Here is a 27,696-nt window from a genome sequence, read left to right on the forward strand (position 1 = left end):
TAACTTTGAACATTCATTTACACAAAACTTGGGGTTCCAAATTTTCTCCCCCCTTGTCCCCTTCCCCCACCCCAAAACACCGATCATTCCAATTGCCCCCATCACCAATCTACTTTCTCCTCTATCATCCCTCTCTGCCCTTGTCTCCATCCTCTCCTCTGTCCTGTAGGGCCAAATAACTTTCTATACCCCTTTACCTGTATTTCTTATTTCCTAGTGGCAAGTGTAGTACTTGACAGTTGTTCCTAAAACTTTGAGTTCCAACTTCTTTTCCTCCCTCCCTCCCTACCCCCTCCTTTTGGAAAGAAAGCAATTCAATATAGGCCAAATCTGTGTAGCTTTGCAAATGACTTCCATAATAGTTATGTTGTATAAGACTAACTATATTTCCCTCCATCCTATCCTGTTCCCCATTACTTCTATTCTCTCTTTTGATCCTGTCCCTTCCCATGAGTGTCAACCTCAAATTGCTCCCTCCTCCCCATGCCCTCCCTTCCTTCATCCCCCCCACCCTGCTTATCCCCTTCTCCCCCACTTTCCTGTATTGTAAGATAGATTTTCATACCAAAATGAGTGTGCATTTTATTCCTTCCTTTAGTGGAATGTGATGAGATTAAACTTCATGTTTTTCTCTCACCTCCCCTCTTTATCCCTCCTCTAATAACTCTTTTGCTTGCCTCTTTTATGAGAGATAATTTGCCCCATTCCATTTCTCCCTTTCTCCTCCCATATATTTCTCTCTCGCTGCTTGATTTCATTTTTTTAAGATATGATCTCATCCTCTTCAATTCACTCTGTGCACTCTGTCTCTATGTGTGTGCACGTGTGCGTGTATGTGTGTGTGTGTGTGTGTGTGTAATCCCACCCAGTACCCAGATACTGAATAATTTCAAGAGTTACAAATATTGTCTTTCCATGTAGGAATGTAAACAGTTCAATTTTTATAAGTCCCTTATGACTTCTCTTTGCTGTTTACCTTTTCATGCTTCTCTTCATTCTTGTGTTTGAAAGTCCAATTTTCTTTTCAGCTCTGGTCTTTTCATCAAGAATGCCTGAAAGTCCTCTATTTCATTGAAAGACCATTTTTTTTCCCTGAAGTATTATACTCAGTTTTGCTGGGTAGGTGATTCTTGGTTTTAGTCCTAGTTCCTTTGACTTCTGGAATATCCTATTCCATGCCCTTCGATCCCTTAATGTAGAAGCTGCCAGATCATGTGTTATTCTGATTGTATTTCCACAATACTTCAATTGTTTCTTTCTAGCTGCCTGCAGTATTTTCTCCTTGACCTGGGAACTCTGGAATTTGTCCACAATGTTGCTAGTAGTTTCTCTTTTTGCATCTCTTTCAGGCAGTGATCTGTGGATTCCTTGAATACTTATTTTGCCCTTGGTTCTAGAATATCAGGGCAGTTTTCCTTGATAATTTCATGAAAGCTGATGTCTAGGCTCTTTTTGATCATGGCTTTCAGGTAGTCCCATAATTTTTAAATTGTCTCTCCTGGATCTATTCTCCAGGTCAGTTGTTTTTCCAATGAGATATTTCACATTATCTTCCATTTTTTCATTCTTTTGGTTTTGTTTTGTGATTTCTTGGTTTCTCATAAAGTCATTAGCCTCCATCTGTTCCATTCTAATTTTGAAAGAACTATTTTCTTCAGTGAGCTTTTGAACCTCCTTTTCCATTTGGCTAATTCTGCTTTTGAAAGCATTCTTCTCCTCATTGGCTTTTTGAACCTCTTTTGCCAGTTGAGTTAGCCTATTTTTCAGGGTGTTATTTTCTTCAGCATTTTTTTGGGTCTCCTTTAGCAGGGTGTTTACTTGTTTTTCATGCTTCGCTTGCATGTCTCTCATTTCTCTTCCTAGTTTTTCCTCCACCTCTCTAACTTGATTTTCAAAATCCTTTTTGATCTCTTCCGTGGCCTGAGCCCATTGAGTGGGCTGGGATACAGAAGCCTTGAATTCTGTGTCTTTCCCTGATGGTAAGCATTGTTCTTCCTCATCAGAAAGGAAGGGAGGAAATACCTGTTCACCAAGAAATTAACCTTCTGTAGTCTTATTTTTTTTCCCCTTTTCTGGGAATTTTCCCAGCCAGTGACTTGACTTCTGAGTATTCTCTTCACACCCACCCCTGCCTCCAGATCCTCCCAGCCAGCACTTGGGGTCTGAGATTCAAATGCTGCTTCCCAGTGTCAGGGTTTGGGGCGGGGGTGGGGCTGCTATTCAGTGTGAGATCAAGTTCAGGTGCTCAGGTGGGGATGGGGCCACCTCTCAGGCTCAGTTCCCTCAGGGGGTTTATGCAGAGACCTTCAACAATGGATCTGGGCTCCTGCCTGCTTGGGGAACCCCAGTCTGTTCCTGCCTCTGCTGCTGCCTCCTGCCGGTACCTGAGTTATGGGGGCACCCCACTCCCCTCTCGACCCACCAAAGAGACCCTCTCACTGACCCTTCTCACCTGTGGGTGAAGGGACCTGCGCAGCCGCTGGAGATTCTGTCCCTGAAGCCTGCTTGGATCTGCTCCTCTCAGTGCTGCATGGCCAAGGCAGGGCTCTGCTTGGCTCCTGGTCCTCAGCATGAAGGACCTTTTGCGAGAGGTTTTCAGGCTCTCTGGAACAGAAATATCCTCAGCTCCGTTGTTCTGTGGCTTCTGCTGCTCCAGAATTTGCTGGCAGTTCTTTTTTACAGATATTTTATGGGCTGTGGGATTGGAGCTAGCGTATGTGTGTCTGTCTACTCCGCCATCTTGGCTCTGCCCCCTTAACATTCATTTTTAAAACTTTGAATTCTAACTTCTCTCCCTTCCTCCCTCTCCACCCATCCACACTGAGAAGGGAAGTAACTCAATATATGTTATACATATGCAAAACACTTCCATAAAATTCATGTTGTGAAAGACTAACTATATTTCCCTCCATCCTATTCTGCCCCCCCATTTTATTCTATTCTCTCTTTTCACCTTGTCCTTCCCCCAAAATGCTTACTTCTGATAACTCCCATTTGCCTTCCCTTCTATTATTCCCCTCACACCCCACCTCTCCCCTTCTCCCCTACTTTCCTGTAGTGTAAGATAGATTTTCATCCCGAAGTGACTGTACATGTTATTCTCTCCATAAGCCAAATGTGATGAAAGTAAGTGTTACTTTTTCCCCTCTCACCTTCCCCTTTTCCCCTCCGTTGAAAAAGCTTTTTCTTGCCTCTTTTATGAGAGATAATTTGCCCAATTCGATTTATCCCTTTTTCCTCCCAATATATTCCTTTCTCACCCCTTAATTTTATTTTTTTAGATATCATCCCTTGCTATTTAACTCACCCTGTGCCCTCTGTTTATATGTATATAATCCCTTCAAACACCCAAATACTGAGAAAAGTCTCAAGAGTTACAAATATTATCTTTCCATGTAGGGATATAAACAATTCAACTTTAGTAAGTTGCTTATGATTTTTTTTCCTGTTTACGTTTTCATGCTTCTCTTGATTCTTGAGTTTGAAAATCAAATTTTCTATTCAAATTCTATTCAAATTTTCTATTTTCTGGCCTTTTCATCAAGAAAGCTTGAAAGTCCTCGATTTCATTGAATGACCATTTTTCCCCCCTGGAGTATTATACTCAGTTTTGCTGGATAGATGATCCTTGATTTTAATAGCAGCTCTGTTGACTTCTGAAATATCATATTCCACACCTTAATATAGATGCTGACCCCTTAATGTAGTAGTTGATAGATCTTTTGTTATCATGATTGTATTTCCACAGTACTCAAGTTGTTTCTTTCTGTCTGATTGCAATATTTTCTTCTTAACTTGGGAACTCTAGAATTTGGCTACAACATTTCTAGGAGTTTTTCCCTTTGAATCTCTTTCTGAAGGTGATTGGTGGATTCTTTCAATATTTATTTTACCCTCTCATTCTCGAAGATCAGGGCGGTTTTTCTTGATAATTTTGTGAAATATAATGTCTAGGCTTATGTTTTGATCATGCCTTTCAGGTTGTCCCATAATTTTTAAATTGTCTCTCCTGGATCTATTTTCAGGTCAGTTGTTTTTCCAGTGAGATATTTCACATTGTCTGCTATTTTTTTTTCATTCCTTTGGTTTTGTTTCATATTTTCTTGATTTTTCATAAAATCATTAGCTTCCGTCTGGTCTATTCTAATCTTTAAGGAATTTTTTGCTTCCATGAGCTTTTGCATCTCCCTTTCTATCTGGCCAATTCTGCTTTTTAGGACGTTCATTTTCCTCATTGACTTTTTGGATCTCTTTTGCCAATTAGGTTATTTTATAAAGTGTTATTTTCTTCAGAGCTTTTTTTGGCTCACCTTTAACAAGCAGTTGATCCATTTTTCATGATTTTCTTGCATCACTCTCCTTTCTCTTCCCAGTTTTCGCTATACTTCTCTTAGTTGATTTTGAAAATATTTTTTGACCTCTTCATTGACCTGAGACCAATTCATATTTTTTCTTAGAGGCTTTTGATGGAGGTGCTTTGTCTTTGTTTTCTTTGTTTGTGTGCTTTGTTCCTCCTTGTCATCAAATGAAGATTCTATAGTTTAATTCTTTTTCTGGTTTTTGCTCATTTCCCCTGTCATTTAATTGACTTTTGTTATCTTTGTCAAGGTAGTTCTCTGCTTCCAGTGGGTTGGGGATGCACTTTCAGCCACTCAATCCCCCCACAATCTGTGGGCCAAGAGTTCCAGAAACAGTTGCTGTCTCTGCCCTTACTGCTGTTGTGGCTCCTGGGTGTACCTTTGTCCCCTCCCTCTGGCACCTCAGGGATGGTGCCCACCCACTCCATTCTCCTGCACTGGTCTCACAGGTTTTTTCCACTGACCTTCCAATTTAACCTCCGCTTTTTGGGGTCCTGAAGTCTGGAAACTGCCACATGTGTGAGAGATTCAGTCTCCCCAAGGTCTGCTCAGGTCCCATATGTGCCATCACCACCCATATTTTCTGCCCCCTGTCCCCCGTGCAGTGCAATAGACACTTCCCAGTGACCTTCCAGGCTTTCTTGGGCTCGAGATTTGCTTTACTCCATTATTCTGTGAGTTCTGCAGCTCCAGAACTTGCTTAGAGCCATTTTTACAGGTATTTGGCTGGGCTTGCAGGCAGTGCTCTAAAAAGTGTGTGGTGGTACTCCACTAACTTGGCTCTGACCCCGGAGATTTTTAAAAAAATAAAATTGAATAATAATTTTATCCAAAAGTAGGATGTATAATAGACCCAAAGAAAGCACCAAAACTCCTGCATTACCAAAAACAAATAAACTAACCAAATAAAAAATCCCAATTCATCAGGAAGAGAGAAAAAGTGAAATTTCTTTTGTAATGACTATAATATGATTAAATATTGATATGTTCACCGCTGAGACACATATAGCAAGTGAATGAACACAAATACAAGTAATTGTAATAGAAATAAATGCATAATTAATTAAATATAAGGGAATTAGCTCCTAATTTGGTCCTGTTTATAAAATATAAATTCCAGTAGTATATTAATTAATTAATTTTTATGGTATAATATCAATTAATCTACCAAAATTTATTTAAAGAATTAGCAAAACATAATAACAAAATTCATCTGAAGGAACAAAATACCAAAGTTGAAAAAATGAGAAGAAATGAGATCAATTAGGACATGACTTCATACTATACTACTAATGAGTAATTATCGGAAGTATTTGGCATTTATTAAAAAAAGAAGTAAATTAATGAAACATGCTAAATAGTGGTTATAGTAATAATGTTTGCCCCCTGCCTAATAGTATTTCAGTTTCAGACAATTTTCATGGAGTTAAATATACAGGTAGCTCAATAAGATTTCTTAGTCCACATAATTTGAGTATAAATGGAGAAGAAGAGAATTTAGTTACCTTGGTTTCTTTCTGTTATTTTTCATAAAGCATTTTATTGATCCCAAAGGGATCTGGTGTAACCAAGAGGTTAGGATGGAGAACAGAAAAAGATCTGGAAATTTGGTTATTGCCTAGGGGGTATAGCTAGGCCTGATACTTCTCTTCATTGGATCTAATGGGAGCTTTCAGAACCTCCAAGCTCCACTGGCACTGGGGGTCCTGGGGAGTTGGCCCTCTTCCCCTTACCTACTTGGTAGGTGCAAACTTTACTTGCCCTCTGGACTGGGAATAAAGGGAGGTTGGTGTGTCATTTAGAAGGAAATGGTGAGAACCTGAGCTGAGCCCGCTGTCTAGTAAGGAAAGGTGAAAGAGCCTTCTACTTATGGACAGAATCTTTTCCCACTTTCTCTAGACATTTGAGTAAACACCATGGGTGGGGTCCATCTCAAATGGGGAGGAAATGGAGAAGGGATGACCAGGCATAGGGAACTGTTACCCCTCCACCCCAACAAGGTTTCTTGAATGTCAGAGAAGGGAATAAAAGTTTCCTGCCAACATCAAATTTATCCATACGTAGAAAGAGGGTGCTCATAGAGTAGTGTCCCCTCCCCACCAGGGGGTTTGTAAGTTTTTGGTGAGATGCCAGAGACTAGTAGGAGCAACTATCCTTTAGCCTATAGGATTGGACAGGTGTCCCAAGCTCTGGAGAATACACAAAGCTGTCATACAGGTGAGACAAGGGGAAAGTGTACTCCTCTCTAACTGGCTGGTTAAATTCAGACTTGATGGTTAGGCACTGACTGTCTAGGAAGGTCAGAGAGAAGAGGGCCTCAGACTCACACACAAACTTGTACCCTTACTGTTCATCAGCCTTGTCCTGTAAAAGAAAGCTGCTGCTCTCCTACAACCATGATGAACAGCCATAAAATGTCCTACAGATAGTGCACCACTGCAGGACTTTTCCAAGGCACAAAGGAATTTCTTGAGATCCTCAAGGGGTAGCCTAACCCAACCCTGGTCATGGGTTCATCTTGGTGCATAGATCCATGTATGCATGATCCCCATTTCATAGTGGCATTGAAGCAAACACATAACTTGCAATAATTCATATCTAGATGATTCTTCAGAATGCCCCAGCACCAGGCATTCTCTTCTGGCTCTAGGAGCTTAATTTCAGCCTTAGCCCTGTGCAGATAATTAGGTAGGTGTAGTCGAGAGCAACCAAGAATTGCCTGAGGTGTAGGGAGCCTTTGAGCTGGCAGAGGGGGCCTTTCTTGGAATGCTCCTAGACTTTGTTGTTTGATGCCCCCTTCAAATTTCCCTGGCACAACACAGATATAAGGATTGGAGAAACTTCTTATAGTTCCATCACCTAGAGAGGGGGCCATAGAAACCATCTGCATATAGCTTGACACCCAGGGACATCTCAATCATAGGTGAAGTCCATTTGCTCCAGCCTGATCAATACTTTGGCCACTGGTTACCTGTGCCCACTGCTGCTGCTGCCTTAGCCCCCACAGCCTACTTATATCGGGGGGGTGGGGGTGGTATTCACATTTAAAGTTTTGTTGAGGAAAAGGCAGACAGGTCTCAGACAGTTTGGGAGTGGTAGGAGACTGTGTGAGGCTACTGGTTCCAACCTTGGGACCATGCAGCTCTGGGAGGAGCAGGAATGGAGCAGGCCTCAGCAACAGAATTCCTGCCAGCAGCAGCTGTAGAGGTTCTTAGACCCCTTAACTGACAGGTGCCAAAGGTCAGTGAGAGGGCTTTTTGACCTCCATAATAAGGGAGCAGGATCTTCCCCTAGCTCTGGCCCCAGGTGGTGGTGGTGGTGGTGGCAAGCAGTGGCTTCTGCTAGCCCAAGCAGTCAAGCAGCAGTCAGCATCCATTGCTCCATGGTTGGACCACTCAGCTTAAAGCTGTGGGGGAATTGAGTAGCTGATCTGAACCTCAGCCCTAAGTGGTGGCTCCATCCCTTTCTAAAGCCCCTGCGGGAATTAAGCAGATGATCTGAATCTCAGTCACAAGCCAGACCAGGGAAAAAAAACTCCTCTCCCTTGATTGTGCCACCTTGGAGGAACTGACAACTTACAGGTCCCCAGAGTATACCCTACCCCTTTCAAAGGCCCCAAAAATCAAGAAAGTGGTTCAGAAAATGCCTAAAAAAGGGGAAAAATAAGACTACAGAAGGTTGCTTTCTTGGTGAATAGGTATTTTCTTCCATCTTTTCAAATGAGGAAGGAAAATGCAAACTATCAGAGGAAGCCTTAAAAGTCAAGAATTCTGCGTCCAAACCTCAAAAACAAATATGCAATGGTCCCAGGCCATGGAAGAACTCAAAATGAACTTTGAAAATTAAGTAAGAGAGGTGGAGGGAAAATTGGGAAGAAAAATGAGAGTGATGCAAGAAAATCATAAAACGTGAGTCAACAGCTTGCTAAAGAAGAACCCAAAAAATGTTGAAAAAAAAAAAACGTTAAAAATAGGGTAACTCAATTGGCAAGAAAGGTCCAAAAAGCCAGTGAGCAGAAGCATGATTTCAAAAGCAGAATTAGCCAAATGGAAAAGGAGGTTCAAAAGCTCACTGAACAAAATAGTTCTTTAAGACTTAGAATGGAACAGATGGACGATGATGACTTTATGAGAAACCCAGAAATTACAAAACAAAACCAAAAAGAATGGAAAAATACAAGGTAATGTGAAATATCTCATTGGAAAAACAACTGATCTAGAATATAGATTCAGGAGAGACAGTTTAAAAATTATGGGACTACCTGAAAGCCATGATCAAACAAAGAATTTAGACATCATGTTTCATGAAATTATCAAGGAAAACTGCCCTGATATTCTAGAACCAGAGGGCAAAATAAATATTGAAAGAATTCAAAAATCACTTCTTGAAACAGATCCAAAAAGAGAAACTTTTAGGAATATTGCAGTCAAATTTCAGAGTTCTCAGGTCAAGGAGAAAATATTCCAAGTAGCCAGAAAGAAACAATTCTAGTATTGTGGAAATACAATCTGGATAACACAAGATCTAGCATCTTCTACATTAACTGATTGAAGGACATGGAATATGATATTACAGAAGTCAGAGGAAGTAAGATTAAAACCAAGAATCACCTACCCAGCAGAACTGAGTATAGTACTTTGGGGCAAAAAAATGGTCATTCAATGAAACAGAGGATTTTTAAGCATTCTTGATGAAGAGACCCAAGCTGAAAAAAAAAATAGCATTTGACTTTCAAACACAAGAATCAAGAGAAGCATGAAAAAGTAAACAGGAAAGAAAAATCACAAGGGACTTACTAAAATTGAATCATTTACATTCCTACTTGGAAAGACAATATTTGTGGCCCTTGAAACTTTTCTCAGTGTCTGGGTACTTGTTGGGATTACACACACACACACACACACACACACACACACACACACACACACACACACGGAGAGAGAGAGAGAGAGAGAGAGAGAGAGAGAGAGAGAGAGAGAGAGAGAGAGAGAGAGAGAGAGAGAGAGAGAGAGAGATGGATAGTACAAAGAGAATTGAATAAGAAGGGGTTATATACAAAAAGAATAAAAAGAAGAGGTGAGACAGGAATATATTGGGAGGAGAAAGGGAGAAAAGGGATGAGGAAAAATATCTCTCATAAAAGAGGAAAGAAAAAAGCTTTCCCAATAGAGGGGAAAAGGGGTGAGGTGAAAGGGGAAAAGTTAAGCTTGCTCTCATCACATTTGGCTCAAGGAAGGAATAACATGCACACTCAATTTGGTATGAAAATCCATCTTACACTACAGGAAAGTAGGGGAGAATGGGGTAAGCAGGGTGAGGGGGGATGATGCAAAGCAGGGCAAATGAGAGGAGGGAGTAATTAGAAGTAAACACTCCTGAGGAGGGAAAAGGTCAAAAGAGGGAATAGAACAAAGGGGAGTCAGGATAGGATGGAGGGAGATGTAGTTAGTCTTATACAACATGACTATTATGGAAGTCATTTGCAAAACTGCATATATAGTCTATATTGAATTGTTTGCCTTCTCAGTGGGTATGGGTGAAGAGAGAGGAAGCAAGAGAAGTTGGAACTCAAAGTTTAGGAGCAAATGTTGAGAATTATTTTTGCATACAGCTGGGAAATAAGAAATACAAGTAATGGGGTATAGAGCTTTATCTTGCCCTATAGGTCAAGAGAGAAGATGGGGATAAGGGAAGGGAGGGGTGCTAGTAGTGAGGGCACATTGATGGAAGGGGCAATCAGAATGGAAGGCGTTTTGGGGTGGGGGGAGGGGAGAGATGGTGGGAAAATTTGGAAATCAAAATTTTGTGGAAATGAATGCTGGAAACTTAAATAAATAAATAAACAGATAGACAAACAAACAAATAAATAGATGAATAAACAAAGGAACAAATAAATGAACAAGCAAAAAAATAAACAAATAATAAATAAATAAACAGATAATTAAATGAATAAATAGACAAACAAACATAACTAAACAAAACAAAGAAACAAACAAATAAATAAATGGATGGATAAATAAAGAAACAAGTGAAAGAATAAATAGATAGATAAATAAGTAAAAGAAAAGTGATTCCATTTTGCCCTGGGAAAGTGCTGCAGTGCAGTGGAGTACTGTCTGTTGGACATTTGATGGCTGTTCACACAAGGTAGGGTCTGTATTAGGGTTCTGTGGCTCTTTCTTGATCTTGATCATGGGACTGTGGAAAGCTAAGCTGTCAGAATGGAAATCTGGTATGGAAATGGAGAATGGAAAACTGCTCACCATTACTGGGGAACATCAGCCTCTGTAAGTCAGGTCTCCCGGAATTCACTCAAGACATCTTCTGACTCAGGGGTGGCAGGGAGTCAGCGTTCATGAGTTTCCCCTGGGGGTCTATCAGAACTTGGCTCTGCCTCCCATTTCCAGATGATTTCTGGGAGTGGAGTTGGTAGGAGAGGAGTCAGAGAGAAGGGCACAATGGACCCTAAGTCATCCTTGTCTGTGGTTTCCTTCTGATCCAAATCATGTAAATCTGTCCAAAAGTATTTAAAGACATTCAAGTCTCTTATCAAAGCACACAATTTTGGGGTGGAGTTGACCATATTCAGCTAGTGTGTTAAACTTTCCTATCTAATTTTAAATTTAATTTATCCTCAACTAAAGCATGATGTATAAAAAATCAATTTCTTTTGTATTATTTTTGCCTTACATATTTTAAAATTTGCTTAAAAATCATTGCAAATATATATGTATATACATAAATGTATGTATATGCATGTCTGTGTACATTTGTTAACAGAAGAATTATTTCCCAGTTTTTATTTGGGGAAATGTTTGTCAACATTTATAGAAGAAAAAAAGAATTCTTTTTTTTTATTAAATGTGGCAATACAACTTCTATTGCTAGCAATTTCTTCTTTTTTTTAAATTTTAGCTTTCTGTAATCCTAGAATACTTTCATAGACTCTATGACGAGTTACAAAATTGGGAAGAACAAAGAATGTTTTGTATTTGCTTCATCTTTCTCTTCTAAAGTCCATTTTTCACACGACTGCCAAAGTGACTTATAAAATATGCCTAATCATTCATGTCACACCCCTATACAGTTATTGTCAATGGTTCCCTATTACCTCTAGGCTTAATTATAAACTCTTGTGTTTGGGAGGTAGATCCTTTATGACCTGACTTTTACCTACTTTACAAGACTTTGTTAGAAATTACTGCCCCTTGCCCTCTCCATTCACTCCATGAAGTAGCCAGATTTTTCTAGTTTTTTTTTTTTCCTCACAAGGCATTCTATCTCCCATCTTTTTGCATTTGTAATGGCAATCTTTATTACTGGAATGTAATCCCTTCTTATCTCTGACTCTTAGATCCCTACTTTGCTTTAAAACTCAGTCCAATCCAAACTTCCTTTATAGGGCTTTTCCTTTTCTTCACCTCCTCTATCTACTTCCTTTTAAATTTTTTTCTTCTGATAGAATGTAAACTCTGTTTAGCAAAAGGTCTAAAACAAAGCACCAATTGATAAATGGTTTATTGAATAATTAGTGTAAATCTAAGTCTGTTACCTTAGTTTAAATTTCTTCTGTTAGTGGACTATGTCAAAAAATTAAGTTACCAACCTACTGACATTTGATTTATTAGGTGGAAATTTTCTGCTGAGTTGGGGGTAAGAAGTAACACACACTTATAACATTCATTTGAATAAATATATTTCAATATTTGCCAGAATCAGTGAGGATTACAAAAGCAAGAGTTAATTTTTTTGAAAAATGGAAAGCCAAGATTGCCTTTCTTGATATTGTCAACATGGAAAGGATATTGGCTAAGCAAAGAGAACAGGGGAAAGCAATGATTTAAAACATTGGAGAGACTGATTAAATTAAAGAACTTAGTATAGTGTGTGAAGATTTGGAGACATTGACTGATGAGTAGATTTTTTTTTGTTTACCAAAAGAGGAAAAGGAGAAAAGCTGATGTTTGCAAAATGATGGCACCTCATGGAGGGAAAAAAAGGGAAGAAAGAAATAGAAAGACATGCCTCAGCAAAGAAAGAAGATTAATCTCTAAAATAGACTACCAACATGGACCATTTGTCTTTATCCTCCAGGAAGTTAAATTGTCTACTGATCTGTTAAATTTTGGTATCTAGCACCCTATATCTGGTGTTCCCCTTTTCCTTCTCCAAATGATTTAAATAATTATTGAAATTTCCTTTCAAATTGGGCATGATTCAATTTAAATTCCTGCCCTACATGTCTTACTAGGATTAATTTGGGCTCCACTGCTTATCACAGAGAGAATTATAGTTTTTAATTCTGGATTTTCATATTTTTTTATTGCCATTCTAAATTGTACTCCAGTGAATATTCCCCATTACTAATAGTCTCACTTTTAGTGAATGAACACTAAAAGATTTTTTTTTTAATTTACATTTTTTTTTATTTAGCTTTTAACATTCATTTTCACAAAATTTTGGGTTACAAATTTTCTCCCCTTTTCTTCCCTCCCCCCCCAAACGCCAAGCATTCTAATTGCCCCTATGACCAATCTGCTCTCTCTTCTATCATCCCTCTCTGCCCTTGTCTCTGTCTTCTCTTTTGTCCTGTAGGGCCAGATAGCTTTCTATACCCCTTTACCTGTATTTCTTATTTCCTAGTGGTAAGAACATTACAGTTGATCCTAACACTTTGAGTTCCAACTTCTTTAGCTCCCTCCCTTTCCACCCCTTCCCTTTGGAAGGCAAGCAATTCAATATAGGCCAAATCTGTGTAGTTTTGCAAATGACTTCCATAATAGTTGTGTTGTATAGGACTAACTATATTTCCCTCCATCCTATCCTGTCCCCCATTACTTCTATTCTCTTTTGATCCTATCCCTCCCCATGAGTGTTGACCTCAAATTGCACTCTCCTCCCCATGCCCTCCCTTTTATCATCCCCCCCCACTCTGCTTATCCCCTTATCCTCCACTTTCCTGTATTGTAAGATAGGTTTTCATACCAAAATGAGTAGGCATTTTATTCTTTCCTTTAGTGGAATGTGATGAGAGTAGACTTCATGTTTTTCTCTCACCTCCCCTCTTTATCCCTCCACTAATGAGTCTTTTGCTTGCCTCTTTTATGAGAGATAATTTGCCCCATTCAATTCTCCCTTTCTCCTCCCAATATCTTTCTCTCTCACTGCTTGATTTCATTTTTTTTAAGATATGATCCCATCCTCTTCAATTCACTCTGTGCACTCTGTCTCTATGTGTGTGTGCGTGTGTGCATGTGTGTGTGTGTAATACCACCCAGTACCCAGATACTGAAATGTTTCAAGAGTTACAAATATTGTCTTTCCATGTAGGAATGTAAACAGTTCAACTTTAGTAAGTCCCTTATGACTTCTCTTTGCTGTTCACCTTTTCATGGTTCTCTTCATTCTTGTGTTTGGAAGTCAAATTTTCTTTTCAGCTCTGGTCTTTTCATCAAGAATGCTTGAAAATCCTCTATTTCATTGAAAGACCAATTTTTCCCCTGAAGTATTATACTCAGTTTTGCTGGGTAGGTGATTCTTGGTTTTAGTCCTAGTTCCTTTGACTTCTGGAATATCCTATTCCATGCCCTTCGATTCCTTAATGTAGAAGCTGCTAGATCTTGTGTTATCCTGATTGTATTTCCACAATACTTGAATTGTTTCTTTCTAGCTGCTTGCAATATTTTCTCTTTCACCTGGGAACTCTGGAATTTGGCCACAATGTTCCTAGGAGTTTCTCTTTTTGGATCTCTTTCATGCGGTGTTCTGTGGATTCCTTGAATATTTATTTTGCCCTCTGGTTCTAGAATCTCAGGGCAGTTTTCCTTGATAATTTCATGAAAGATGATGTCTAGGCTCTTCTTTTGATCATGGCTTTCAGGTAGTCCCATAATTTTTAAATTGTCTCTCCTGGATCTATTTTCAAGGTCAGTTGTTTTTCCAATGAGATATTTCACATTATCTTCCATTTTTCCATTCCTCTGGCTTTGTTCTGTGATTTCTTGCTTTCTCATAAAGTCCTTAGCCTCCATCTGTGCCATTCTAATTTTGAAAGAACTATTTTCTTCAGTGAGCTTTTGAATCTCCTTTTCCATTTGGCTAATTCTGCTTTTGAAAGCATTCTTCTCCTCATTGGCTTTTTGAACCTCTTTTGCCAATTGAGTTAGGCTAGTTTTCAAGGTGTTATTTTCTTCAACATTTTTTGGGGTCTCCTTTAGCAGGGAGCTGATTTGCTGTTCATGCTTTGACTTCATGTCTCTCATTTCTCTTCCCAGCTTTTCCTCCACCTCTCTAACTTGATTTTCAAAATTCTTTTTGAGCTCTTCCATGGCCTGAGCCCATTGAGTGGGCTGAGACACAGAAGCCTTGATTTCTGTGTCTTTGCCTGATGGTAAGCATTGTTCTTCCTCATCAGAAAGGAAGGGAGGAAATGCCTGTTCACCAAGAAAGTAACCTTCTATAGTCTTATTTCTTTTCCCTTTTCTGGGCATTTTCCCAGCCAGTGACTTGACCTCTGAATATTTTCCTCACACCCACCTCACCTCCTGATCCTCCCAGCCAGTGTTTGGGGTCTGAGATTCAAATGCTGCTTCCAGCCTCAGGGCTTTGGGTGGGGGCAGGGCTGCTATTCAGTGTGAGATTAAATTCAGATGCTCAGGTGAGGGCAGGGCTGCCTCTCAGGCTCAGTTCCCTCAGGGAGTTTATGCACAGACCTTCAACAATGGATCCAGGCTCCTGCCTGCTTGGGGAGCCCCGGTCCGCCGCTGCCCCTCAGCCTCTGTCTCCCGAGGGGGCCCGAGCCACGGGGGCACCCCACTCCCCCCTCGACCCGCCAAAGGGACTCTCTCACCGACCCCCGTCACCTGTGGGTGGAGGTACTTGTGCGGCCGCTGGAGATCCCGTCCCTGAAGCCCCCTCGGATCTGTTCCTCTCGGTGCCGCGGCCGCAGCAGGGCTGTACTCAGCTCCCAGTCCCGGCGCCCAGTCCGCAGCACGAAGGACCTTTTACGAGAGGTTTGCAGGTCTCTCCGGAACAGAAATCTCCCTCGCTCCAATGTTCTGTGGCCTCTGGGTGCAGAATTCGCCGTGAGTTACTTCTTTGTAGTTGTTCTATGGGTTGTGGGTTCAGAGCTATGTGTATGTGCGTCTTTCTACTACGCCATCTTGGCTCCTATCTAAAAGATTTTTAATCAGGTTAAAATATGAGTTTCCCTAAGTTGTCTCTACTTATTTTGTTATGATTTAAAACATTACACTGCCATCTGACAATGCTTTTTAATTTTTTTAACTTATTTTTCTTTAAATTACTATTTTTAAAAAAAGCCTTAGTTTCCAATGAGATGTATAAAGTACATTGCAAATCATAAGGTACTATATAAATGCTGCTGTTCAGTCATTTTTTTTTCATTTGTGTCTGATTCTTTGTGACCTCATTTGTGTTTTTCTTGTAAAGATACTGGAGTGGTTTGACATTTCCTTTTCTAGCTCATTTTACAGAGGAAGAAATTGAGGCAAATTAGTAAATTTCTAAGCAAGTTTGTAAATTTCTAAGCAAGATTAGTCTGCCTGATTCCTAGCCAGGTCCTCTAATCCACTGTGTCACCTAGATACCCATATAAATGGTACCTACTACTATAACAATACTTGTGGTTGTTGGTGGTGTTGGGGATGTTATTTTGTCTTCAAAAATCACATTTCTTGTACTTTTGGTAACACAACATTACAGAGTTTTTCTTGGTTGAGATGTGAATCATAGAATCATAGTCTTTTTTTTTTTTTTTTTGATGAGGAAACAAAAAACCCTTTTTCCTTGATATCTTCTGTGTAGCAGCATGCTTGCTGAAGGTTAACAAAGTTTTCAGTTTCAGTATATATTTCTTTTTCCCCTGTGGGTGATGAGAACACCTGGAACTGAAAATTACTTTTTCAATTGAGAGGAATGAGTCTTTATGGAGGTTATTCTTTCAGTTCTGATGTTGATTTATTGGATCTCTTGACTTCAGCCCTTATGAAATAAATTCTGTATCTTGGAGGTTTTTTTATATCATTTATGATATCATCTACATATGGGTGATGTGTCAATAGGTTCAGTGAAACAACCACAAACAGTGAAACAACCCATCTCACATAATTTGGAGAACCCTTACTCATTACCTGCAGATTCTTATTACTGTTCTCATACTATATTCAATCCTTAATAGTTACTTCATAATCATTAAGCCAAGAAAATGCAGGTCTATCATCAGTTTACATACAAACATAACTTTTTTATAAGTAGACACAGCACTCCCTTCCCTTTCAAAAAATACCTTAGAGATAGTATTGATTCATTTTAATATCCATTAATTGATAACCTACTATGTTATGTGTGGAGTATTAAGAGATGTAAAGATGAATGCAAAATCCCTGCCCACATGGAGCTTGAGATATAGTAGCCAAATTAATAAATGTAGATAAATATGTGGAGCCTGGTAGCACCCTCCAGTTCATTGACAGATCTTCTAGCTGTTGGCCAGATCAGGTTCAACGTATCCTGTAGGTGAGCAACCCAAAAACTAGAGTTCAAAAATCCCCATTTTTGTTCTAATAGCCAGCCAGAAGTAGCAATTAGTTCAAAACAGTGATACCTAAAGAAACATAGTAAGGAAAATAGCAATTAAAATTTCATAGCACTAAAATATTTCCTTAACAAACCCAGGGCATATCCTACTACATATGCACATCACTGGTGGGTAACTTGGACAAACATAGAGAAACCACTTGAAAAAATACACCCATATGTGACATGCATGATAAGGGCACATATGTGGAGAGATATATATGCAGGGGACATAAGTGGTCAGGGCACATGTGTGACTCTGATGTGGCAATACTACTGAAATTTTCTGGTGACCAATTAATCAACTATCATTAATTTTTGGTTAATAAAATATTTCATGTATTATTCCTTTTTGTTTTGTACTTTTTACTTGGTAAGTTGAGATACTAAATAATTATCTGCTTTTCAGATTTTCAGTTCCTTATATTATTTTCTTTGTAAATTCAGTTCTATGTTTTATATATTAAGCTTTAGTTTTTTCTCTCTCCATCCCATCTCATACCCCACACCCCAAGGATGAAGGAGGTAAGGAAGAAAAATAAAACAAGTTTTAATAATAAACAAAGTCAAGCAAAGTAAATTCATATATTATTCCTCTCTTAAAGCATCTTACTCTGCATACTCTCCATTACTTCTTTGTTAGAAGGTGAGTAGAATTTTTCATCATCTTCAACTATCATTAAATACCTACTATCTGTCAGGCCCTATGGTAGCGAATGGGATGCAAATTAAACAAATGAAGGAATCAATTTCTCTCCCAGAAAGCTTCAATGAAGGAAATAAATACAAATTAATACAAAGTTGCTAAATACAAGGAATTCAGGGAGGAAAGGCACTAGCAGCTGGGATGCAAGGATTTTTTCATATGCTTGTGTTACACCTTGAAGGCTAAAAGAGATTTGAAGAAGCAGGCATGAGGAGGGAAGGAATTGAGGGCTGGTGGCCAAGACACCTGAGACACAGAGAGGGAAGATTATGTGAGTGAGGAACATAGAGATTCAGTTTGGCTTAGTCAGAGTCAGAGGAAAGGAAGTTGTAACATTTATTATGTCTATAAAAATAGATTGAAGCAAGATTTTTTTAAAAAGGTTTAAAAGGCAAAAGGGAGTACATTATATCCTATATAGGCAAAAGGTAGTCAGTGTAGTTTATTGAGAATGGGAGTGCTCACATCTGCAATTAAAATAAAACAAAGCCAAAAAACATACTTTGGACCAGATTGGAAGAAACTAGAGACAAGCAAATACAATTTTGAGACCATTATAATCTAGGCCAGGAGTAAAATGGATCTAAAGTAAGTAGTGATGTCATTGTGTGACCCATGCTGGTGGTAGTTCACTAAGAGTCTGATAGGTAGACCTAATGATGCACACTGCGCTATGGTCTCATAGGTTCACCAGATATTGCTCTATATTTTTCTGAAGGAGATTCCTTTATTGTAATCTATTCTCTGCAAAACCCTGCTTGAAAATAATCCACATCATCTCCATATCAACTCTGTTTTCTAAACTTAAAGTCTATAGATTTCCTCTAGTTCTTTTAGAAAATAAAGAGGAAAATGAAATGAAATTTGTTCTAAAACTAGCAAAAAGCCTCTCTTGCTTTCATCTACCTATCAGGAGATTCTCAGTCTTAGGTGCCACGGACTTTAAAACTAAGGGCAAGATATTACAGGTAACTGATGCCTCCATGTTTTAGCTTTTCTTCAGCTTCTTTTCCTGGTCCAGGTATTGAGGTCCCTAGTTAAATTCATCATTTAAATTTATACTGAGTATCCTTTAACTTCCTAATTTTCATTTCTATATATAAACCTATGCTTTTAGTTGAGGTTATTTGCTTAATTATTCTCAAACAGCTCAAGAAGAAATTATTTCACTGTTTTTTAAGCTGTAAGTCTTTCATTTCTATAAGCTGAACAGTGATGGATGAAGAAGTAAAGATTCAAGCTAAACCTATGAGACAACGCCATTAAGGTCATTCTCCTTGCTATTCACTTAGCCACACTACAGGAATATAAATATACAGACTATTATTATCCAGTCATTCAGTTATGTCTTCTCTACCCTAAATGGGATTGTCTTGGCAAAGATACTGGAATGATTTGCCATTTCCTTCTGTGGCAGATTAACAAACAGAAATTAAATGACTTGCCCAGGGTCACACAGCCCAGTGAGTGTCTGAGGCTGAATTGAGATCAGGAAGGTGAGTCTTTCTGATTCCAGAACTCTATCCACTGAAAAACCTAAATCCTTCCAAATTTATAATCTGTTTGAAAATCTAAACTGATCTTTGTTTATGCAATCATAGCGAGGGGATTGTGGTTTATTTCCATCCTCATTCCTCCAGCTCCAGACCCCATCTAGAATGAGGTATTTAAGGATTAGGAAAAGTAGAAAGAGCTTTGAGTCATGGAAGTCATGCGACATTTGCTGTCTTTGGAGGAGATGGGGCCAAGGTGAAAGTGCCCCAGTAGTGAACCAATGACAAGGCACTGCTACACTTTTCTGAATACAATCATGAACTGTTGGAGCCTTGTTTTCCTCAATGGCCCACTTACATAATAACTGTTATGAATAGAATTTGCTTTTTGTCTGGATGTACTTGTCATGCTGATGGACATAAATAGTAAGTCAGTAAACATTTATTAAGTATGTCCTATATGCCAGGCATTGACATGGGGGTACAAAAAGAGGCAAAAAACAAGTCCTGCCTCAAGGAGCTTACCATCTAATGAAGACAATGAGCAAGCAAACATGTTAAAACAAACTACATAAAGGATAAATAGGAGGGAAATTAAGAGAAGGATGAATTAATAAAAGTTTGGGGAGTCTTCCTGTAGTAATAAGATTTCAGTTGGTACTTTAAAGGAAGCTAGAGAAGTCAATAGGCAGAGATAATGAGGGAGAGTATTCCAGGCATGGGGGAACAGAGAAAATACTTGGAGCCAATAGATGGAGTGACTTCTTTGTGGAGAAGTCAGGAGGCCAGTGCCATATGGAGGAGAGCAAGATGTACTACTATTGAAAAGGTAGGATGGGGCTAGGCTATAAAAGGCTTTTAATGTCAAGAATTTTGTATTACAGAGCCACAAAAGTTGAGTGAGTAGAGGGGTGACATGATGGTTGAATCTGAGTTTTAGGAAAATCACTTTAGTAGATGAAGCAGTAAAATGGGAGAGAAATTTGAAGCAGGCAGAATCCGCAGGAGATTATTGCAATATTCTGGGCATAAAGTCATGAGTGCCTGCACCAGAGAGGTGACAATATCAGAGCAGAGAAGAAGAAGTATTTGAGAAGTGTTGCAAGGGTGAAATTGATAGGCTGTGGAAGCAGATTGTATATAAAGAGGGATAGAGAATGAACTTAGATTGCAAACTTGAGAGACCATGAGGATAGGGTTGCCTATATAATAAAATAGGGAAGGTAGGAGATAGAGGGAGGGTGTAGGAGGAAAGATAATGAGTTCTATTTTGAACATGTTGAGTTTAAGATATCTAGTGGATTGTGGAAGTAAATTCACTTCCTTACCTCATTATTGTCAGGCCAATTGACATGATTACCTTTGTTTTCTTGCCATGTTTAAACAATATTTATTTGCTACCTATATCACTAAGGGGTTTTCCTTTCAGATAAGGATGTGCCCATTTTTGTTGCATTCTGATCAAGTCTCTTTGACAAAGAAGGAGACCACAAAAGACCAAGAAGAAGAAAAGGGAACCTGAGACCAATAGCCTAAAATATGATGTAAAATTTCTTTGCTAACCATAAAAAGGGCTTCCCAAACTTAATACAAAAGAAAATATAAGCGCATGATGGAATTGTAATGAAAGTTATTTGATGGTTCAGAGGAACAAAATGAGATCATTTTAAAGTTGTGGGAAAAGCATTTAAAGACCTCATCATGGAAAACATAGAACTTGGGTTGGGCTTTGAAGGAGAGGTAAGGCTTAAAATGACAAAAATGAGGAGAGTGTTTCTGGAATATAGAACTATGTGATTAAAGACATAGTGATGGAAAAACAGAAGATATATTCGACAAGTGTCAAGTTAAGCTGAAGTACTCAGCGTTTGAAATAAAGTTTGAATTTTTGTTTTGAAGGGACTTTCTTTGAAGGCAGGATGAGTTTGTATTTTATTCAGGAAACAATGAAGAATCATGAAAAAAATATTTGTTTTGTTTTGCAAGAGGCTAGAAAGTTTAATAGTGTACTTTGAAGAGTAATCTGTCAGTCATGCGTATATATCAGAAAGGAATGGGAGATTATTATAACAGTTCATAAAGAGGCAGTAAGTTGAACTAGGGTATGGTCAATCATATTACAAAGGAAAATTCAGTTTTCAGTGTTTCTTTTTTGAATGCACAATCCGCAGGATTTGACAAAAGATTGGATATGAGTGACAAATAGTAGAGCAGCCTATAATTTTTGAGATTTTCAAAACTAGATAGCTGAGAGGATAAAAAGTAGGTTATATCTGGAGACTTATTGCAGTCACCCTGGACTATTGTAATATCCTTGTAACTGTTTTCTACATGATTCCTGTCCTCGACACCAATTCATCTTTCATACTTCTGCCAGATTTATATTTCTCATTCATAAGCTGTGTTATGTTCTCCACTCAGAAACTATCTCTAAATCTTAATTTTTTTTATTCCTATTCCTATGAGAGCTAACCCATTTGTGCCTTCTTTCTCTCCCAACTCCTGGCATTTTCATTGGTTACCTCCCATGCCTGGAATGCTCTACCTTTCCCTCTTTCCTGGCATCCTACAAGTACTAGCTAAAATCTCACCTTCTGCAAGAAACCTTTACCAATTCCCCTTAATTCTAACGCTATCTCTATTTTGTTTTTCTTCAGTTTGGCCAGCATTTAACCCATTTATACATAGTTATTCTCATATTGTTTTCCCTCCAATCCCAATAAAATGATGATTTCCTTGAGAGCAGGGTTTGTCTTTCACTGTTTTTTTTTTTTTTATGCCTTCTGAGAGCTATAATGGGAGTTAAAAAATCTTCATTGCCCATTAATAGGCCTGAGTTGGGCCATTAAGGGAAGCTTCATTTGGGGAGGCTTGTTTTATATGAAGGTCCACACTATCGTGCCTTCTGGCTTTGAACAGTGCATATGTACTCTGAGGTGAGGTTTTGCTTTGGGGCTCAAATCACTGGAAGAATGTTTGTGTAACTAGACCAGAAGAGATTCTGGGCACCCTTTAATGAAGGCTTGAAAACTCAGATGGTGGTGCTTCTGTCTCTCATAAAGATGTGTTTTATTTGTTGTCAGACAGTTGGAAGCCCTCTCTGTTGATCTTTCTATTTGTAATTTCTGCTTCTATTTTCTCTGAAGTTTGGGGTGCTAAATTTTCACCTTGAGCTAAGTAAAGGATATGTGAGTTTGATTTAAGTGATTGTTGATCCCTTAAAAAGTTGCTTTCCTTGTAGTAAAGTAGATCTAAGAACCTGTACCAACAGGTCATCCTGAGTGGCAGGATGCTTGCTATTGCAAGAGCTTAGGACAGTACCTGGATCTCGGTACACCCTTAATAAAGTTTTATTAACTGATTGGTTTCTTAGGATCCAAAGAACATTCAGTCATTGGAATGTACCTCATTGGATGAGCATAGCTGTTTACCTATGAAAGAGCTCTGGATTTGTAGTTAGGGAACCAGGAATAAAAAATTATTTATTTATTTTTTTCCCCTTAAAACCTACTGCTTTATCACTGGTACAAAGGGTTCACTAGTAAAATCTATTTATTAAAGGTCATTTTCCCCTATGACATAGGTTTTAACCAGATTTTCTAAATCAAAGTTGGATTATGAGGATGTGTGTACCTGTGGGCATAAAAACACACATTTTTTTCTTTTTTTTACAAAGGTTGCTAGAATAATCTATAGATGGATGTGGAATCACAGGCACAGGAATCAAAGATGGATTTTTTTTTTCCTCCTTAAGACCTACAGACCTACATTAATAAGATTATTCAATAGGAAAGTAAATTTATAAATAGTCTTTTTTGCATAAAATTGGGATTTAAATCAAATATTTTTGAAGTTAGAGTAAAAACATGAATGTGTTTCTGTGCATGTTTCCTTCCTCTCTTCCTTCCATTTTTCCTTTCATTCTTTTTTCCTTCTCTTTTTTTCTTCCTTCCTATCTCTCTTTCTCTCTCTCTTTTTGCCTTTTCTTTCTCTGTCTCTCTTTTTCTCTCTCTCTTTCCTTTTTCCTTCTTTTTCTTCTATTATTTAACAAAGGTTACTGGAATAACCTATAAGTGACATTGATAATTTTAAAAAAATAAGTGAAAACAGTGAGTTTAAGCAAATCAGGTAATCATGACTATTTGTCTCACGCTCACAAAATGAAATGACTAGATTACCAGGAGAATTATAAAAGGGTATCTTTATATCTTGCAAATGTTCTCAACAGGGGAAAACCATTGAATATGAAAAACAAAGGTAAAATAAGACATACACTGTCTTTGTAAAATTGCAACCAAATGAAATACAGTTTAAAAAGTCGGAAGAAAGGGACTGACAGGCAAAAGTCCCTATTTCTTCATGAACTTTATAAATGAATTTCAGGTAATCTTTTGTTCATATTCCATCCTGTACAACCCACCATTCTTCCACATATGTAAGCACAGCATTTGAAAAAAAATGATTATAGCCCACATGTGTGAGAAATAATCTCTGAGGATCTCTCAGGAGTGAAGCTTCCTCAAGGAGTTCTTTCTTGTCTTGCTGAAACATTTACAACAGGTTGATCTTGTAGAAGAAATGTTTCAACATATTCTATACAGACTACCCTCTATACTTTCCCAGACTGCCCACTATACTTTCCCAGCCTTTCTCCCTCCCTTGTTTTTAGGCACATAGCAGGAAGGAATAACACCTCCTCCCATTTATTTTTAGCGCTAATGTGTGAAACTGGTTTTTTCTCTGTTGCTGCGGTAGATTGCCACAAATAGACTGTACCCTCAGGGCTTGCACCAATGATTCCTGAGGAAGGAGGCTAGGGAGGAGGAATTGCAGTTAGGGCCTATATAATCTGCTAAGCTAAACACAGCTCTTCTTTCTTGGTTGGTGCCACCTTTTGGGTGCTCTGGGGGAACCCTTTCTCAGGAAAGTCAATAAATGAACTATGCTTCCTGCTAATATCTCTGAGTCTCTGATTCATTGATAAAGGTCTCTGTACCTCACACACTTGTATAGGTTAAAAAGAGTTTTTAGAAATAGTTTCTTTGAATGAATTCTTTTACTAATAATTGTTATTGCCCCCCAAATTTTCCAGGTTTGAACCCAGGATCTTTCATTACAAATCCATTGTTGTTCCTACTGAACCATAGATGTGCAAATGGTGCCATTAGAAGCATATTCTCATCACCTGTCCTCCTTACAGGAACACTGATACACATGTTTGTTCCAGCCTCTATTCACTAATGCCAGAGCCTAATTTGACACCTGTGATGATAAGATATGTTTCTTGTTTTACTGAAACAGTTAATTAAATAAACAAATTCTCTGCAGTTTTAAAGTGTTATCTCTACAAGTAGAGATGTGATTCAAGAAGTTTTCTTCCTCCATTGAACTACAGTGCCTCTCTCAGTTCATCCCTTTTATATGGAATTCATGTGTCTTAATCTGGATTAGATCAATCTTGAGAACAAGGATAAAGATATGTCCTGTTTAGGTCTTAGACCTAGATCTGGAGCTAGAAGAGACCTTAGATTTCATCTGGACCAAATGTCTAATTTTACAAATGAAGGCACCATGATCCAGAGTGGTTAGGTGACTTATCCTGGTTAACTCAGGGAACAAGTGGCAGAATTAGAGTTTGAAGTCAAATTGTCTACAAGTTCAATGTCCTTTTCAATCATGTTATATTGGGGAAGTGGGAACTTTGGAGTAAATCTCTCATTATTGCAAATATGAACTGAAGGCATCAAAGAACCAAGTAACCAGAGAACTGCTCTGAACTGGTCAGGCTATTGTAGGTAAGTGAGCCATTAATACAAACTAATCCCAGACGACCTTAATTAAACTTTTAACTGAGTAACATAACTACTAGCCTCTTACCTTGGGCAGAATACCTGAAGAAAACATGATCCTCCCAATATGAATTTAAAATTATGAGCATTCAAATATGACTATCAAATATGACTATCCTCTCTTGCTACTGTACCTCCTCATTTCATGGATTTATTGAGTAAAGCAAACAACATTTTACTTTATTTTTAAATTTGCAGAATAGCATATTTCAGCAGATGATTACTTCTAGTAAATTGTAGGTTCACACTGTGCTATGCTTTTATGAGATCCAGCTGTTAACTGATAATATTTCACTGCTGAATCTATCATGTGTGATATAATTGCTCATTATGGGCCTTATAACACCAGCAACATAGTTATTTTCAACTCCAAGCAAATTAAAATCTTATCAGCATTTTTAAAACTACAGTTGTCTCCTTACATTTAATTGTTTTTAAAGTCCTATTTTGCTTTGTTTATTTTTCTTCTAAGTTGTTTGTGAAAGATAAGAATTCAGCAGGATGAATTAGTCATTTTTCACACCTAACCTGCAGGAATACCAAGCTATTCATTCATTTATACTTGTAACATAAATGTGAAAAGAAGTGATATCACTTCATTGAAGTTAGTAAATATCCAAAATCTCCTCATGAGTGCTTTGATTAATATGGACATTTATCCTTAGGTCTGCTTGTCTTTCACTATAATAATTTCCAGGGTAATGGTGGGGAAGTGAGGGGTACCAATGGCTTGAAATTTTACTCATCTCAGGGTCACAACAGCAACACTGAATCAGTATCATCTCTATTCCTAAGCCTACCAACAATTGGGAATTAATTTTCCCTTTTATCTCCCTCTTATATGATGCCAACCTTCAGGATCTGTAGACATAAATGGACCTACTATGGTTCATATTTACATCTTGTGGAATATTCTTATCCCTAAACTTCCTCCAATGTAGAGTCAGTTTGTGTCTGAGCAAATGCAAAAAATAAGGTATAAAGTTGAACTTCTCTTGGGGTAGCACCTAATTACTTTCACACTGCTGATAATTTGAAGACACTTTCATAGTTCCTGATATACATTAGAAAATGGCACATTATGGAATATCTGCAAATGGTAGAAAAATCAGTTTTAGCATCTAGATTTATGTTCTACCTTCAGGTCAAATGTTCTTTTATGTAGAGAAGAATTAAAGTTATTATGACACAAATTGTTTACAATAATATTTAGAATATTTTGTTTGGAATATCCTAATGTTTTAGTACCCTTCTGAATGTTTGAAATCAATAGAGAATGAGATCATGTGTAACATGTTAGTCATAATGAAACCTCAGAAGTATTTATTGGGCACTTGACAGCATGAAGAATAATTTGGTGAGGGAAGAGACAGAGATATTTCATTCAAAATAACTACAAAAAGAATAAACTATTTGGAAGTTAACTTACCAAGGGGCATTCAATATAGCTAAACTAACAATATAACTAAAAATACTCATTACAGAAACATTTAAATACTTCTTATTATAACAATAATTCGTTTCCTAGCTCTGCTCATTAAATTCTATATCAGCTTCAACAAGTCTTTCTAGTTATCACTGAAATCATCCCTTTTGTAATTTCATATGGCAAAATAACATTCCATTATATTCATATACCATAATATGTTAATTTCCGTAATGATAGTCACTCCCTTAGCTTCCAACAGAATGAGGAGACATTTTCTTTGGGAAAGATTCAAAGTGAGAGTATTTTGCTTGATTATGCATATTTGTTACATATTTTTCTCTAATAGGGAAGTGAAGGAGGTAAGATGAGAAAATAAATGCTTATTATTGTATATAAAAAAACTAAAAATTAAAAAAAAATCCTCTCATAATTGAAGAGACTTGCTTATTATTGGACTCTGTCAATATAATAAGAATTAGGATACAATATATATTAATTGACCAATTCATTGCCATACCAATCAAATACTAACCAAGCTAATAAGCCCATCAAATCAGGTAAAATTGAGAGAAAAGAAATCAAGAATCTTCTGACTCAAAGACCAACATTTTTTTTTCATTACCCCATCTCACTATGTCTCAGAAGGCCAAGAATATCAAGAGAAATAATAGAAAAATAAAGTAGAAAAGAAGATTGTTTATAAATTTAACAGATCCCAAACTGTATTAGAAAGCAACAATGATCAAAAATGTATGTCATAATATAGAAAAATAATAACATAAAAAGATAGGTTCACAGGACAGAGTAGATAAGACAGAAAAGCAATCAAAATATCTCAGTGTTAGAAAAATGGGCACTCCAAATTACTCTAGGAAGGGCTCCCTTTTTGAGAATGGCTGCTGGGGAAAATGAAATGTAGTATAGCAATAATTAGGTTTACCACACATTATATACCAAAAGAAGATCCAAAATGAAAAATTAAAACAATAATTATATTATTTTAATACTGAGACTATCAACCTGGGATAAGGGAAGAATACTATTGTCTTTGATGGAAACAGGGACATTAGAATTGACATAGGTTGGGGATGATGGGAAGACAAAGTCTGTTTTTGACATGCTAAGTTTGAAATGTTTCTAGGACATCCAGTTTGAAATATCCAGTAGGGAATAGATGACATAACATCAAAACTCAGAGTAGAGTCTGGAGCTAGATATATTAATCTGGGAGCTATCAGCACAGCAATAGTAAGACTATGAAAAC

Source organism: Notamacropus eugenii, chromosome 3 (genome assembly GCF_028372415.1).
Source record: "Notamacropus eugenii isolate mMacEug1 chromosome 3, mMacEug1.pri_v2, whole genome shotgun sequence".
Lineage (NCBI taxonomy): Eukaryota > Metazoa > Chordata > Mammalia > Diprotodontia > Macropodidae > Notamacropus > Notamacropus eugenii.